This window comes from Ochlerotatus camptorhynchus, unplaced genomic scaffold (genome assembly GCF_037179485.1).
Source record: "Ochlerotatus camptorhynchus isolate MF236.1 unplaced genomic scaffold, CSIRO-AGI_Acam_v1.1 ptg000220l, whole genome shotgun sequence".
Lineage (NCBI taxonomy): Eukaryota > Metazoa > Arthropoda > Insecta > Diptera > Culicidae > Ochlerotatus > Ochlerotatus camptorhynchus.
Window position 1 is genome coordinate 2,184,275 of NW_027040710.1, and position 15,898 is coordinate 2,200,172.

General features: G+C 40.5%; 2 protein-coding genes across 3 annotated transcripts in view; one reads left to right on the forward strand and one right to left on the reverse strand.

The window, feature by feature from the left end:
* The window catches only part of Rab3GAP1 (RAB3 GTPase activating protein subunit 1), a 584,432-nt gene that overhangs the window by 39,013 nt on the left and 529,521 nt on the right, over positions 1-15,898 (reverse strand). The gene's annotated exons all lie outside the window — the stretch shown is intronic.
* Positions 7,842-15,898, forward strand: part of haf (leucine-rich repeat and fibronectin type-III domain-containing protein hattifattener) — a 507,398-nt gene continuing 499,341 nt past the window's right edge. The window contains exon 1 of the mRNA XM_065225005.1: positions 7,842-9,406. The gene's annotated coding sequence lies outside the window, so the exon portion shown is untranslated. The remainder of the gene's footprint in view (positions 9,407-15,898) is intronic.

A 15,898-nucleotide genomic window follows, 5' to 3' on the forward strand; every position in this document is an offset into this window, starting at 1 on the left:
CAGTACGGGTTCCGAAAGGGCAGATCCACGGTGGACGCCATCCGCGACGTCATCCAGACGGCAGAGGTGGTCCATCGGAAACGAAGGGGCATTCGCTACTGCGCAGTGCTAACCTTAGACGTGAAGAACGCGTTCAACAGCGCGTGCTGGGGGGCGATAGCCCGCTCGCTACACCAGCTCCAAATTCCCGGAGGGCTGTATAAGATTCTGGAAAGCTACTTCCAGAATCGTGTGTTGACGTACGACACAGAAGATGGCGAAAAATGCGTTAGAGTCACCGCAGGTGTGCCACAAGGCTCCATCCTGGGCCCGGTGTTATGGAACGTCATGTACGATGGACTGTTGAGGATAAAATTCCCGGTAGGCGTGAAAATTGTAGGTTTTGCCGACGATGTCACGCTGGTAGTCTGCGGGGAATCCCTCGAGGAGGTAGAGCTGACAGCGGCCCACTGCGTCAGGCTTGTGGAGGAATGGATGAGAACCAGGAAACTGGAGCTCGCCCATCACAAGACGGAAGTGGTCGTAGTCAACAATCGCATGTCAGTACAGCATGCAACGTTGACAGTCGGCGGAAGCACAATTAGGTCTGTGCGCTCTCTAAAACTCTTGGGGGTCATGCTCGACGATAAGCTCAGCTTCGGCTGCCACGTCGAGTACGCCTGCAAGAGAGCGTCTATGGCTGTGGGGGCATTATCCCGTATGATGTCAAACAGCTCGGCAGTGAATGCCAGTAAGCGCAGGCTCCTCGCTGGGGTCGTAGTATATATCCTCAGATACGGCGGCCCGGCGTGGGCTGCGGTACTGGATATTGACTGCCACAGGCAGAAATTAGAGAGTACACACAGGCTAATGTGCTTAAGGGTGGCCAGTGCATACCGCACTATCTCGAGAGAGGCCGTCTGTGTCATAGCAGGGATGATGCCAATCAGCCTTATCATTAAGGAGGATGTGGCGTGTTATGACGCGAGGACCGTTCGAGGGGTGCGCAACAACGCGCGAGTTGTGTCGACCGCGAGATGGCAATTGGAGTGGGAAAACTCCACAAAGGGGAGGTGGACTTACCGCTTGATATCTTCCGTATCAAGCTGGGTCAACAGGCGCCATGGGGAAGTAAACTTCCACCTGACACAGTTCCTGTCAGGCCATGGCTGCTTTAGGAGCTACCTGCATAGGTTCGGACATGCAAGTACTCCCACCTGCCCCACATGTGCTGGTGTCGAGGAGACCGCCGAACACGTCGTGTTTGCCTGTCCACGTTTCGAGCCAGTATCGAGCGCTATGCTAGCGATATGCGGAGCGGATACCAGTCCGGACAACATCGTTCATAGGATGTGTGGTACCACCGAGAACTGGAGCGCGGTGGTGACTGCGGTCACCCATATAGTTTCGGTATTACAACGACAGTGGCGAGCCGAGCAGCAGTTACCTACTGCCCGACCAGATTGTTAGAGTATTGCTAGAGAGGCGCCATAGCGCTACAGCGGCCCCTCCCACGAAGTAATGCCTTCGGGCGGTTCCGGGGAGGCCAAGGGCCAAGCGCACAGGGTAAGGTTTAGTGGGTCGGGAGTGAAATTCTCCCATCCCCACACCCTGAGTTCCTTCTCAGGTGTCTGTGAGCAGATTCCCCCCTGTATAAAAAAAAAAAAAAAAAAAGCACAGGCAGTGTATAAAAAGAGGCAATAACCAGCTAGGGTAGATTTTTAGGTAGATTGAGGTAGAAAAATAAACTATAAATATTTCCCATGCCGACAGAAGCAGGCAGATTCATTTCGACAGTCAAAAGGAGTGGTTCCCTCATTAAGAAAGAAAAAAACCATAACTACCTAGCCTGCCACCACCTTCCTACTGCTGCTATCGCTGCTTCTGCTGCCTGCCCACCACGCCGTCCGAAGCGAAAATGAGTTTAGGCTGATGTGCAACCAAGTGGTACTCGATTATGACGACTGGGTTTGAGAAGAACGTTTATTTCATGAAAACAGTGATAAAATTATCATTTTTTAATTGTACATGGGACAATGCTTGACATTACCACTTTTTCCATAATTTATTGTTGAAAATCATCAGTTGAATGCATTGCTATTGATGCGTTATAATATTTCTGATCGATTGTTGATAAAATGATTGAAATTGGTCCAGGGGCAGCGGAGTTATTAATCATCAAAATCTTTCATAATTTAGTTACATGTTCCATTTTCGGTTTTCTGCTGGACAGTTGAGTGAGCATAATCATGGGGCGTTAGTTGCTTGGATCATTATCGAAAAGTGGTCATACACAGAGTTCTGACTGCGAGAGTTTGCTTCAGGCACAGCTATCGTTTTTGAAGCGGAGCGATACGGTGAATTGTCATTCGCTTAACGCATGGGTTCGGGTTTTGGGGGGCTAGTCAGAACCCGATTTGGGGCCGTTTGAGCGCTGTGGAGCGGAATTGTTGGATTTGGCATCAGTCTAATGGACACTGGTCATGTTTGTATGTTGGATTTTCAATCTTTCAATAACAAGCCTCAAATTTAATGCACTAAAGTTACATCTCGTATTAGATCATTTTCTATAGAAACTGACGTATTAATATTAGCAAAATTTATGTTAAGTATCACCTTCTTTTCTCGGTGAAATTTTTCTCTGCACATGATAACAATCCATCACACATCACATTAAATCTTATAAAATATCAAATCCAACGGCATCGTTGAAATAAGTTGATTAATAGCATTTTGAAACCATCACCATCATTAACTCTCACATTGACTCTACCTACATAAACAAAACATCGATCATGGTTACACTGTATTTTAGTTTTTGTATATTTTTTTAATTATGTTTGTTATGATATTGATCAATGCTAATACTAATGTTATCTTTTGGAATTATTTTTATTATGATTTTTTTATGCAAAATAACTAAATAATTTCACCTCAATATCATCTACCGTTCAACACTACATAGACTAAATTGAATTTGAAATCGGTTGACAATTTTTTTTTATTTTTACAGAATATTGCAGTATAATTTGTATCTCTCAGATTATTGTCGATCGCCATGGAACCTTGAAGACACCTCAGCGGGAGTTCTGCGATGCCATCTTAGACCTGTGCGCCGCCGCGCCACGCCACCGCCACCGACGATTTTCATACGCCGCCGCCGCTGATGAAATTTAGCCGGCGCACCGCTGCAGTAAGATCGTTAAATTCGCCGAATAAATTTATGTCACGCTGATGAAAAATCCGCAACACCTTTTCGATGATATGCATCTTGAACGCATTGAAATTATAAAAATTAGAACTTGTGTGCATGCTCGTTCATGGCTACTCAAAATTGAGTGAAAAACCTCTCAATTTCAATAAAATTGGATCTACTTTAAATTTTGTAACATAGCCAGAACTAAATTTTGAGTAAAATGGCGAGGTATATGTAGATGAGTATTTTCTACTCATTACCATAGAAACCAAAATACAGGGAAAAGAGTCAAAAATACACAAATGAGCAAATATTTCTTATCTTTTTTCTTTCTTTAGGATTAATAAACCCAAAACTGAAGAGCATTTTAATCAAGCATTTTATTTTAAATAAAACAGAATGTAAAAGAATTACCATTCAATTTGCGGTACATTTCCGCATCCACGGTGGCTGCGATTTGCACCATTTTCGAATGATATCTTTCGAAATTTTCAAATTTTCTTCTACGACAGAAAGGCAAACTTTGTATTTTTACATTCTCACAACCAGGGCTGAAAATTCTCATTACAGCTAAAATGCTAAAATTAGAAATTATGAAACAATGAGATATTGTAATAATAATTTTTATATGTAAGATACAAGAAGAGGAGGTAAAATTTGTGTATGACACAAACAAAAACTGTCAGTTTCAGTTCCAGAGTGTCGCAATTAGCTATTAGTTATAACAAAGCGTATTCACTCATTGACATATCTCATTAAAACTCCTACACATACTTCACCTCGTATTCTTGCATCTTACATAACACATTATTATTATAATATCTCATAGTTTCATAATTTCGAAAAGTAGCATTTGTGATTGTTATGTGATTTTTCAGCCCTCGTTGTGAGAATGTAAAAAAACAAAGTTTGCCTTTCCGTCAAAGATATCATTCGAAAATGGTGCTAATTGCAGCCACCGTGGATGCGGAAATGTACCGCAAATTGAATGGTAATTGTTTTACATTCTGTTTTATTTAAGGTGAGGCAGAAGGAAACTAGGAAACTTTCTCTCGATCCGATGAGAATACCGGATGAATGAAACAGTCGACTAAAGTTTCCATCTGCCTTTCCTATAGATCCTGCGCATCGGTCTCGTCTCAGTTAAGCATTTGATTTTTGAGGTTTTGTTTCCCATTCACGACGACTTACGCGATGTCGAATTTGAAGTAAAATAAGGAAAGAACCTTTCATGTGATTCGTGGCAATACTTTGGAAAAATGATGTATACTAAGAGTGATACCGCCAGGCCAGATTTTTTTAAAAAGTTGTGGTTCTGAAACTATAATTGTAAACTATTGTTGTTATATCTCGAGCAACTAAGCCTACTAATAAGTTCAATTTGACCGATTGGTGACCATATAGGCACAAACAAACAGACGTATCTCTTTGAAAAAGTTTTTCTTGAAAACATAGTATCTCAAAACATAGGACCTCAGTAGCGACATCCCTCGGGCTTCTCGCGGAAAACAAGCTTGCTGGCTAGCTCGCAAACAATACTGCACAAAAGTTCTATAGAATGTATAGAAACGTCAAAGTGATCCGATTCCAGTGCTGCGGCGAGTAGTTCGCGGAACTGATAATATTCAAACTAACCGTTAAATGCGTGAACGAAGATGTACAATGAAGAGTTACGTCTGTTTGTCTGTGATATAGGGTTTGAAACTTTATATCCAACCAGTGCATTGAAGATCAGATGTTTGTTTAATTATACACTATAGATATTCGGCAGCTGAGAAAATAATGTTTGATTTTCACCTAGCGAACGGAATTTACTAATTGCATTTAAAAAGCATCAGTGTTCATCCAGTTAATCATGACATTTTGCAATTGCATTATTTTGACACAAAATTTCCTTTAACTGAAACATTGTCTCAGTGAGCGGACAAGTTAAAAACGTGCCAGTTAAAAGGCGATCACGTATGCGAACGTCTAGTGTGAAAAGCTTCATTTTAGGTCCAATGTAATTTTACTCTAGTCTGTTTCTGAGACATGGTGGTGGTGAAAATATTATAGTAAAATTCCGTTTTGGTTTACAGGTTATAGTAACCCTGTTGTCTGCTGAAAATAATGCTTTTGTGGCAATCACCGACGGACAATCTAGTGGCAATCACCGACGGACATCGATTGCCATCCATTGACGGCAATCGAATGTGCAGGAAGGCAGCTTCCACACCTGCGTAGGATATCGCACTCATTCATGAACACACATGGGCCGGGACCAACGGCTTTACTTCCTTTCCGAAGTAAGACGTGACCAGAGATTTTTATGCCTCAGAAAAATCCTACCGACCTCGGCTGGGATTGAACCCAGCCCATTGGGGTGATAAATCAGTCACGCTTACCACTACTCTACCGGTGCCGGCAACCGAACAACGTTGTAGATGGAGATATTCTCTGCTTTAGGAAAATTATAAAGCTTGGTAGCTTTGGTTCGCAAGGTATTGTGTGTACCTGTCAAGTGAACGAGTTTTGAACATAGCTGGGCCAACTGTATCTGCACGTCGATCAAGCATCCTCCCTAAAAATGTGGATAAAACAATCTTTAGTCATGAAAATTAAAGCATTTGCAAAAATAGATTTTTGAAATAAGCACTGGTTTACTGACGAGGATCGGATTTACATAACAGTGAATAAGAGACTATTATTTAAATCAAGCTGAATTTTGACCTTTTTTTAAATCTCTTACAGGTCCAAGTTGTGCAGGATTCTATTTACGTCTTTCGTCTTGAAGTACATAAACAAAAAGTTAATAATTAATAAACAAATAAACAAAATTTAATAAACAAAAGACTACAATACGCGTACATTCAAATATGTATCAAAGTGACAAAAGCACATCTTTTATCGCTAACAACATATTAATAACGTGTAATGCTCAATAAATGAAAAAAAAAATCGTAGGGCCCATTAAATGGTTACGTAATGCAACAAATTGCTTTTCAATACGGTCCACCTCTACATAACGTACTTTTCTTATACTTAATAAAAGGGTTGTAACACTTTGCCATACGACTCCATCCCCTGCAATTTTAATAAGCACTTGACATACATTTCTAAACAAATTCTGCATGCATGGTCAATGAGAACAACTTAAAATTTAGTAAGAGATACTCATATTTGAGTACAGGTTACTCCAATTCGCGAAAACGTAGGTCACCCATAGAATGAGTCAATTTTCTGACGCTTTTACGAGGAAAACTTCTCGAATATGAGGAAAACTAAATGTGGTTTTAGTCTGTCCACTAGTGCACAATTTTCTTAAATTCTCCCCATATTCAAGAAATTTTCCCCGGGAAAGTGTCGCAAAATTTATCCATACTATGAGTGTGAACGTTTGAGCGATTTTGAGTAATCTGAACTGAAATGTTGGTAGTATTTTTGGTACATGTGTGATTGGTTTGAAAAGTATTTTTTTTCGAAATCATTAAAAATAAACTCACGCTGACCCACGCCGCCACCGAAAGCAAACGGCGTGACGCCGCCACGCTGCCGCCGCCGGCAGAAAATAACTTATCACGCCGCCGCCGAAAATATTTTGATCGGCGCACAGGTCTACTATCGTACATGTCATCTATCATCTTGAATCTGTTAACTTTATTGCTTCCATTTCCAATTCCTTCTTATTAATCAGCTACGGATGTGACAACGATGGTGAGTTCACCATGTTATATCTTCATTTTATTCTAGCAGACGCTTTGGACAGCAATTTCACCATTTATTGAAAAAATCTACATTTGCCAGCAACACTGACTGGGTGTATCATATGGCTTGCCTTCCTACTAACATAATTCCTAAATTCCCGAGACAATTATGAAGGGTCGTAGAGTTCTCTGCATCTCTCTTAAGTAAATGTTGGACTAACATACCTTTCCTATCCCTACCAGCTGCAAGGACGTGGCCAGGACAATCCTTAACTGTTGGAGTGGGATTTGTCTTTATCTGGGAGATAGTAATTATTGCCTACTTACTATCTGTCCAGTAATAGATATCCGTCTTGCTCTTAATAGTTTTGCATTCGTACCACCTACGATATTGTGCAACTTGTTCGATGCTAATGCTAATGTTCCATTTTCGGTTTTCACAAAGTGTACCCCCATATAGAAATCACAGACGTAGTCCTACGTCAAAACATATTTTGATCGCCTCACACTCGGGACGTTGTCTCGCTCTCGAACCGTTTCTCCTGTTTTCGCCAGCGAGAGAAACAACAGTTATTCTGAACGCAGTTCGACATCATGCTTTTACCACCCAAAAAAACCACCAAACCAGTCCGGTGGTCTCTCTTTCTGGAGCACATGTTTACTTCGAGACATCATTCTCTCCTGCATACCACGACGAGTCCGCGGGAGCATGTGGAGAATTACCGAGCAACACGGAACTCAAAGCTTACGGTACCACGGGTTCTCAGAGAGCAACGGCTACCCTCGTGCTGCTAGGGCGTGCATTCACATAAAAAATTGCTTTGGCTATGCTATGCCGCCCCGCGCTGCCTGTACGGTTGGTCTGTACCTACAGATAGATCTATGCACATATCTATACGGGGACGGACGGACGCGGGCGAACGAACGAGCATTAGCCCAAACGAAACCCAGCGACGTGTTTCAAACGTAAATCTTACGCGAAGCCAGAAACACTACTTTTGTGACGACGACTAGCCTGCCAGGTCTGGCACAGAACTTGGGAACGATTAGGTCGGGATGGTCATATAGAAAGACACTCGCGCTGATCTTGAGTGAAGATCACTCAGCTGTTCGGGCTCCAGGAGATCGAACTCAACGCAACGGTCGACGGTGTGTGGATTTTCTCCAGGTGGGCTTTCTTCTACTGTGGTAAGATCTGCTGGTGGATCTTTGGTTTTTGGAGAAACCGGTGGTGGAGTGAGGTGAACTGAGTGTGCTGGAGTACTCGCATTCCCCGCGCGGTAAGTTGCAGCAACCAGCCGCAGAGCAGATCGCGTTAGTCACCTGTGAACGTTTGAGTCTGACGCACCGTTCGTCCGACAACCGGGACTGAGTGAAGATTGGTGAAGATCTAGATCCTCGAGTGCGGAGAAAAAGAGAGTGCGCGCGCGGCCTAGAGGTTTTGGACAATTCGAAAACGGGATCCGAGCCCAATTAGTGTCGTTTTGCTGTTTTGCTTCGCTTTCGCGGTTTCAAGTGTGATCGAGGAAACCGTGTTTTAGGATTGAACCCGTCGTCCGTGGTTCGAAGGATGGTTAAACAGTAAGAGATTTACCATTTTTTAATTGTGCGATACCCGCGGGTGATGATTGTCAGTGAGAGTGGCGGTTATTCTTAACACTTGATGCGCCAAAGTGGTTTGCCACAGGAAGAGAAGTGTGCTTATGAGCCGAAGAAGTTCCGTTAGATTTTTGCGCCGTTGAAGAACGTGCGTTCGAGAGCGCGTGATCGTCGTGGGACGTGAATGTGAATAAGTGCGTCGAGAGAAATGTTATAATTTTTGTTCACGTTTTGATGATTCAATTTCTGCGTTGCTAACCTTGACGGAAGGGTGGAAAAATTCGTAACCAAATTGAACACAGCCAAGCCGTTGGTTCGCTGATTGCACCGCGAAATTGACCATACACGATTAAAAGGCAACAGAAGTAGGGAATCAAATATCTGTGCTAAGACAAATTGCTCCGACCAGATCAGTGATCGAGATAATACGATAATTTCGGGAAATTGTTTTGATGAAGCGTTTACATCTGTGCAAGAAGCGATTGTGAATTTGCTGGGAGCTGACCCACTTTGTGGCCCATTTTCCACCGTGTACTTGCAAGCATAATAGAGATCCACTCCGAGTGAAACAGAGTGCGACTAAAACATACGGCTGACGGCGACGGTTCGGACGAAGACCCCTTCGAAGGAAGAAAGAGAAAAGATGATGATAAAAATACCTAGTGGAAAAAATTAAATCGCATCTAAAACAAGTGATTAAGAGGCTAACAGTAAAATTGGAAAAACGACGTGTGGAGATCCCCTTCGAAACACACACACACACACACACATACAGGCGGGAAAAGTGAGGTCGAAAAAATACGGTCGTGATTGAAGTGTCTCAGAAGCTGGTGAATGTGCCAAAAAGTGATCTGTTTAGCAAAAAAGAAAAATCGGATGAACATCTGCAAATCGACCCGCGATCGGAGCAGGAGCAGTAGCAGAAGCAACAACATTGGCAGCAATTGAGGTGTATGTGTTAACCAAATCATTTTTCATTCGATCCAATTTGTTATCACTGAGTACATAGTATTTCCCCCCCATCTCTTCCGGATTTATTGGGGAATTGGAACCGCGCACACGGCATGCTGGCAGTAGCGGCAATTTACAATTACGGCTTTACGGTCATCAGTGCGCGATGATCTTGTGAAAGCCGGATTTTTCGGTTGACCCAGATCGAAGGGGTTGTTTTCATATATATATATTTTTCCATTTGTGCCGGAGGGGGAGGACCCGGTATTGTTTATGTTTTCCAATGTGAACGCAAAGTTGACTTAGTAGCTGAGTGCACCTCCGGAGAGATTCGGGAGTACGACAGAGAGGAATGAGTCCTTGGTTTTCGGGAGGATTTCTCAGTTGGATTAAATTTTTCGGCGCTGTGTTGGTGAGCATGGCGGGAGAGATGTTTTGAGTGAAATGCCGAAGCAGGGTCCTAACGTCGGGATTCGTGTTGTTTGTAAGGATGGTTTAGTTCCTCCGGAGATACGGAAATCGACGGATTGCTGCGTTGAGGTTTTGACGAATTTTTTGGCCGAGCGATTTACGAAGGCGTCCTGCGTAAGATTGGCACAACATGAATTGTTGGTAGAAGATAATTTTGCACTGAATGTGCATTTACTTTTTGAGCAATTTTAGATGGCTTTGTTTAAAATTATGACTGAAATGCTTTGGAAGAGTACTTCAATCGCAAAATTATAACAAATTAAATTTAAAAAAATTTAAATTCTAAATAAAAAATAATTTGAGTCCCTTCTGCTCAAGCCAACTGTCACCGATTTTAACCAAACTTTGTCAAATGCTCGTTTTGATATTTTAAGAAAACGTTTTTTTTTCGGTTATTACACAAACAAACAAGATTTTTGTGTTCTTAACCCATCATTTTGTAGGTGTTTTAATGTAAAATCTGATGGATTTCTCAAAGTTTGGAACTTGCGAAAATTTAACTATAGTAGACAGACAGATATTTAGATGGATAATAACACTTGCAATGATAAGTGATAGTGGAGCTAGGTTAATCTCTGCTTGAACAAAACCACATAACATATGTGGAACTCGATCTTCAAAAATCGACCCCTTTTCAGTGATTTCAAGTGGTATAGAAGGACATCGATCTGTCAAATTGATTATACCAGCTGTAAAATGAGAAAGGGGATCAAGGGAATAGTCAATTCCAGGGCTGTTACACGATTTTCTAAATTTGATCCGCGAAATCCGTGATTTTCACATTTTAATTGAGAGCTTTCTATGCCTGTATCATACTTTGTCCAAGGAAGTAGAGACATTTTCCAACTCGAACAATTAATAGTCTGGACGGGAAACGAACTCATTCGCCTCCAAGAGCTGCGCCTTTACCGATTGAGCTAAGGGAGTATCGTTTATAACATTTGAAAAATAATAATAAAATTAACAATGTATCATCTTCAGTGATTTATGTCTAGTATGAATTCTGAGTAATTAGTTAACATAATACATACAATAGACATTATGAGATTATTTTGAATAATACCGGCCTAGATTTGATGAAGCATTATTTGAAAAAAAAAAAGAAAAATGCATTTTCAATTGAAATGCAAATTTTCTTTGAATTAACCTTTGCGTCTCTGACGTATTTTGCTGTCCTAAATGTTAATTTGGCTCTAGTTTTCTCACGTTTTTACCGATTCAAACCAAACACCCTGTACATAATTGAGAAATTACCAGAGTTTTATAAGTCACACTTGTTGGTCACGTCGCGGTTCTGTATTTAAACGGATATTTCTTGGGGTCTGTCCAATGGTGAGACATTTTCATGGTATTTTTTTTATTTCTAATATGAACCTAGCACTTTTCGTTGTCAAATCATAACCGAATCATATATATGTGACTTTGTAGATCATGCACGACTTATTACTATGTATACCGGAAATTCTAGGTCTTCCAAATCGTCCAGGACATCAGTTGATTTGTTCTACTAGATCAACAAGGACTGCAATAATGTCTGTAGTATCGAAAAATGTCCAATCAGGTTCAAAGTGCCTATGTGCATGCTTGGCATGGACAGTTGTACACACCAACTGCTCATTTATAAATAACTTTTTATTCAGTTGTTGAAATATAGTTTTCTTTAAAGTAATTGATAGATAAGGCTCAAAGTCTACTGTAGACATGCGAAGAGTAGGTAAATCTTATCATTTGAATCAACACCAATGAATTTTTACACTTCAAGTCCGAGATGTGCAGCGAGCATTTCTCACTTCATTTTTACAACGCAAAATCAAATACAGTTTATTACTAGAATTAAAATCTCATTTTTTTTACGTATCTATAAGAAGCTCAAACTCTATTCTGTCGACTGCTTCAAAAAAAACTATGTTTCGTCAACTGTGGGCAAAGTTATTAGCAAATGAGCAGTTCGCGAGCAAAACTGTGTATGCCAAGCATGCCTATGTGGATCATGCATGATCTATTAACGAGTAATCCAGATGTTCAAGGTGCTTCAAATCGTCCTAGAGCCCTGGAGGATAATTTGATCTACTAGATCAACCGAGATTGAGACAATGTCTTTAGTATCGAAATATTTCCAGACAGATGCACAGTGTCTTTGTGGATCATGCATTAACTATTACCATGTATACCAGAATTTTTAAGTTCTCCAAATCGTCCTGCAGTTCAGATGATTTGTTTTACTAGATCAACAAAGACTGGGATAATTTTAGTAGTATCGAAATATCTATTTGGAAATCCTAGAACATTTGGCATACACGGAAATAGGTTGGCATGATTTACATAAACACTGCAAATTTTTTTGGGCATATTTCGATACTACAGATATTGGATTAGTCTTGGGTGATCTATTAAAAAAAAATCTGAACTTCAGAATGATTTCAGAACCTATAACATCTTGTATACGTATCAATAGGTCGGTTACGATTCACATAGACACTTTGAATCTGTTTGGACATATTTCGATACTACAGAAATTATTGCATTCTTGGTTGATATTGTAGAACAAATCAACTGAACTCCACGACGATTTGGAGAACCTATAATATCCGCTATACATGGCAATTACTCGCATATATACGATTCGTTTATGATTTGACAACGAAAAATGCTATGTTCATATTGGATTAAAAAAAATATATGAAAATGTCTCACATTGGACAAACTCCAGGGAATTTCCGTGTAAATCCGGTGTGATTTATGGAATTGAGATCATTTCTGGATTATTTGCAGGGTGTATGATTTGAACTGGTAAAAAACTGGGAGCCAAATGAACAACAAAATTGATGACAGCAAAATAATCCGGGTCGGAAAGGTTAGAATGAATTCTACAATTGTTGTGACAGCACATCAGTCCCTTTGCGATTTTCGCGACATCATTTAATGTTTCCGCGATTTTCAAATCCGCGACAAATCCGCGAAATCCACGCTGTTGTAACAGCCCTGCAATTCTTTTAAAATAAAGCTAACCTTGGTCACTATTCCTTACTATTTCTTTAATCATTTGTGTCCTTTATTTATAAATATATAACAGGCTTTAACAAATTCATCACCTTGCTTCACACATCAAAACAGTGGTCAACTTAGAAGATTAGTTTTATGTTACATTTGGTTCTTTGGGCATTTTCTAATTTTTTGGAATCAATTGCATGGAACTTTGATTTCATTAGGTTTCGTAGGAGGAAAAATACGACCGCGTAAATTTGGAGTTAAGTGCTTACATTTTGAAGTCCAGCAAGAAGCACCGACATTTTACAACAAGTTGTCAAGGTTTATACAGAAGTACCACTTGAAAAATATGCAGTGTTTTGAGCTGACCTTGCATCGTTCCATTAGCAAGAATTTTATAAGCAGGGCGATAAATGAAATCGAGCGCTTATCGATACCTAGAATACCCAAGATTTCAACGCTCCCTATGTATCTCAATTGCCGTCAATTGAAAGTTTCTTCTCAAATCCCAACACAAAGAACTACTCCAATTACCTTGTAACAAAAACCGTGGTAAGGTTGATCCTGGTTTATAGAATCGGCAGAGGGCAACCAATTTTTTCGACAACTATGGCTAAAGCCCTAAGGTGGGACTTACAGCTAGGTGTATTAAAGGTAAGCACTATTTACAAACGAAAATAATCGTTCAATTCTATTGGAAGTTGTTTTATTTAATTTTTTTTTGAAAAAAAAAATTGCAACCGGATATTTCGCGATGTAATGATAAGTTGACTCACTAAAAGCACAGCTAAAAATATTTCATCATACCACAGACCAAATGGTAGTTTTACACCTATTCGGTCACTCTGTAACTCCTTACTTCTATGATGAAACCCCATAAGCAAACATCAGTCTGTGCGTGAAACATGGTGAACATTTCCTTACCCTTTCACTCCTATGAAAATCCCATAAGATTCGGTCAAACTTTGCGTGAAAAGACGGCAGCTGGCTGGTACCATGGTGACCAAGTCCGCTAGATTCCATGCACAGATTGTCAGATGCTTATGGAATTTTACCTGGAGTAAAGAGTTGCAGAGCTACCTTTATTGACAATAATATATTATTTGCTTTTCTTTCGTAAGGGCCAATGCCGCAAACGTGAATAATTACTTTTTGCATAAATTTCTCGAAAATGAAAACTCACTCATGTAAACCACCATGATGATTGTGTAGAGAAAGAGTCCTCCTATCCGATAAAATTGGTGGCTTCTTCTTCTTCTTCTTCTTCTTCTTCTTCAAATTTCAAGCTTATTGCATATCGTATATTAGCTTATTGCGTGCTCTCAACTTAGTGTTCTAGATGCGCTTCCACAGTTATTTATTGAGAGCTTTCGATGCCTGTACCATTTTTGTATTGATATGATTAGGTGGCAAGTCTATGCCCAGGGAAGTCGAGTAATTTTCCAACCCGAAAAATTCCTAGACCGAACCGGGAATCGAACCCAGCCACATCCAGCATGGTCTTGCTTTGTAGCTGCGCCTTTACCGACTGATCTAAGGGAGGCCCCCAAAAATTGGTGGCTTACATGGATTGATTTTGACATACGAGAAATTTACGAAAGAAGCCATTATTTATGTTGTCGACATTGGTCCTTATGAACACTCAGTGTCGATATCACGAAAATTTTATTTTGGCAGATCGATGTCCAACTATGCCAGTTATACCACTGAGGCAACACAAATAAAGGGGTCAACTTTGAGTCAGCTATTTTGAATGAAGTTCCACATATGTTATCTAATCTAATCTAATCTAATCTAATACAATCGCAGCCAGTACGAGGAGCACCCTGGAAAATCATTAGGTTAGGTTCGGTCATTTTTCTTGTCAACATTGATGTTTGCAGCATATCTGAGATATATGACACAAATATCAAAACGGCCAGGCCTACTGCGTTGCATTTGCCGCAAAGATGATTCTGTGAATGGATTCGAGTTTAAATAAACCGTGGAGGCACCATATTCGAAGCAGTTCCTAAATCGACGCACTCCATAATGTTCGACTATTTTAAATAATTATTTTTGAAATGTTACTTCTGCAAATATTAGTTTCAGTGCTCTAGGTTTAACAGCGATGCATTTCGTGAATCTTCAGGGGTGGAAGGATGCGTGGACATACCGTACCATATGCTCCGAGCTAGGTTATGAGTGAATGTAACAGTAATATGCAATGTAATGAATGGTATATAAAATACAGTGTAATAGAAGGATCTCACCAAATGCCCCCAATGTTAACCAAATTCCCGATTTCCATATGACGTTTGTCAGCTGTAAGCTTCTCTCTGGCACTTAAAAGTCCTACCTCGGCAACATGATCGCACTGAACGATGGGACGTTGTGGGTTTGGTGGCTTGACAGCGGCTCCAGGAACAAGCTGGGAGATATTGTAGGTCCTACAGACCGTCGATGTACGTGCACTCGCGGTGTTCCGAATAGAAGATCTTCCGTTGCTGATGATTGGCCATTTGCGCCAGGAATTGATCTGCTCGTGAAAATAACATCTTGAATCTCGGCTTTGGTGGCGACCCAGAACCGGGCAATCGAATCCACGTCCATCTATGGTAGTTGTTGACCGGATCAGCACCCAAGAATAAATATAACACAGGTCATCACTGGAATTTCGAATCGGGGAAAATGTGCTCAAATTACGAGGCAAGCTGTCACACATAAATTATTTATTTTCAATGAAGTTCCACATATGTTTTGTGACAAAACTATTGTTAAACTATTTCGAATATATGAACAAAATGGCAGACTATAAACCATTTCCATATTTTCTAGAATGTCATGTCAAGTCGTTAAAAATAATGATTTTTGTGATAATTTACTGCAGTTACCTACTGTAGGTGAAATAATATGATGAATTGTTGGAATTGGCCAATGTCAGTCAGAAGAAACATCCCGATAAAGTCTAGAAAACCCGAAATCAACTTCCAGGAAAAGTTGCAGGACTCTTCCGGTCGAAGTCGTAAAAAACATCCTAATGAAACTGGAA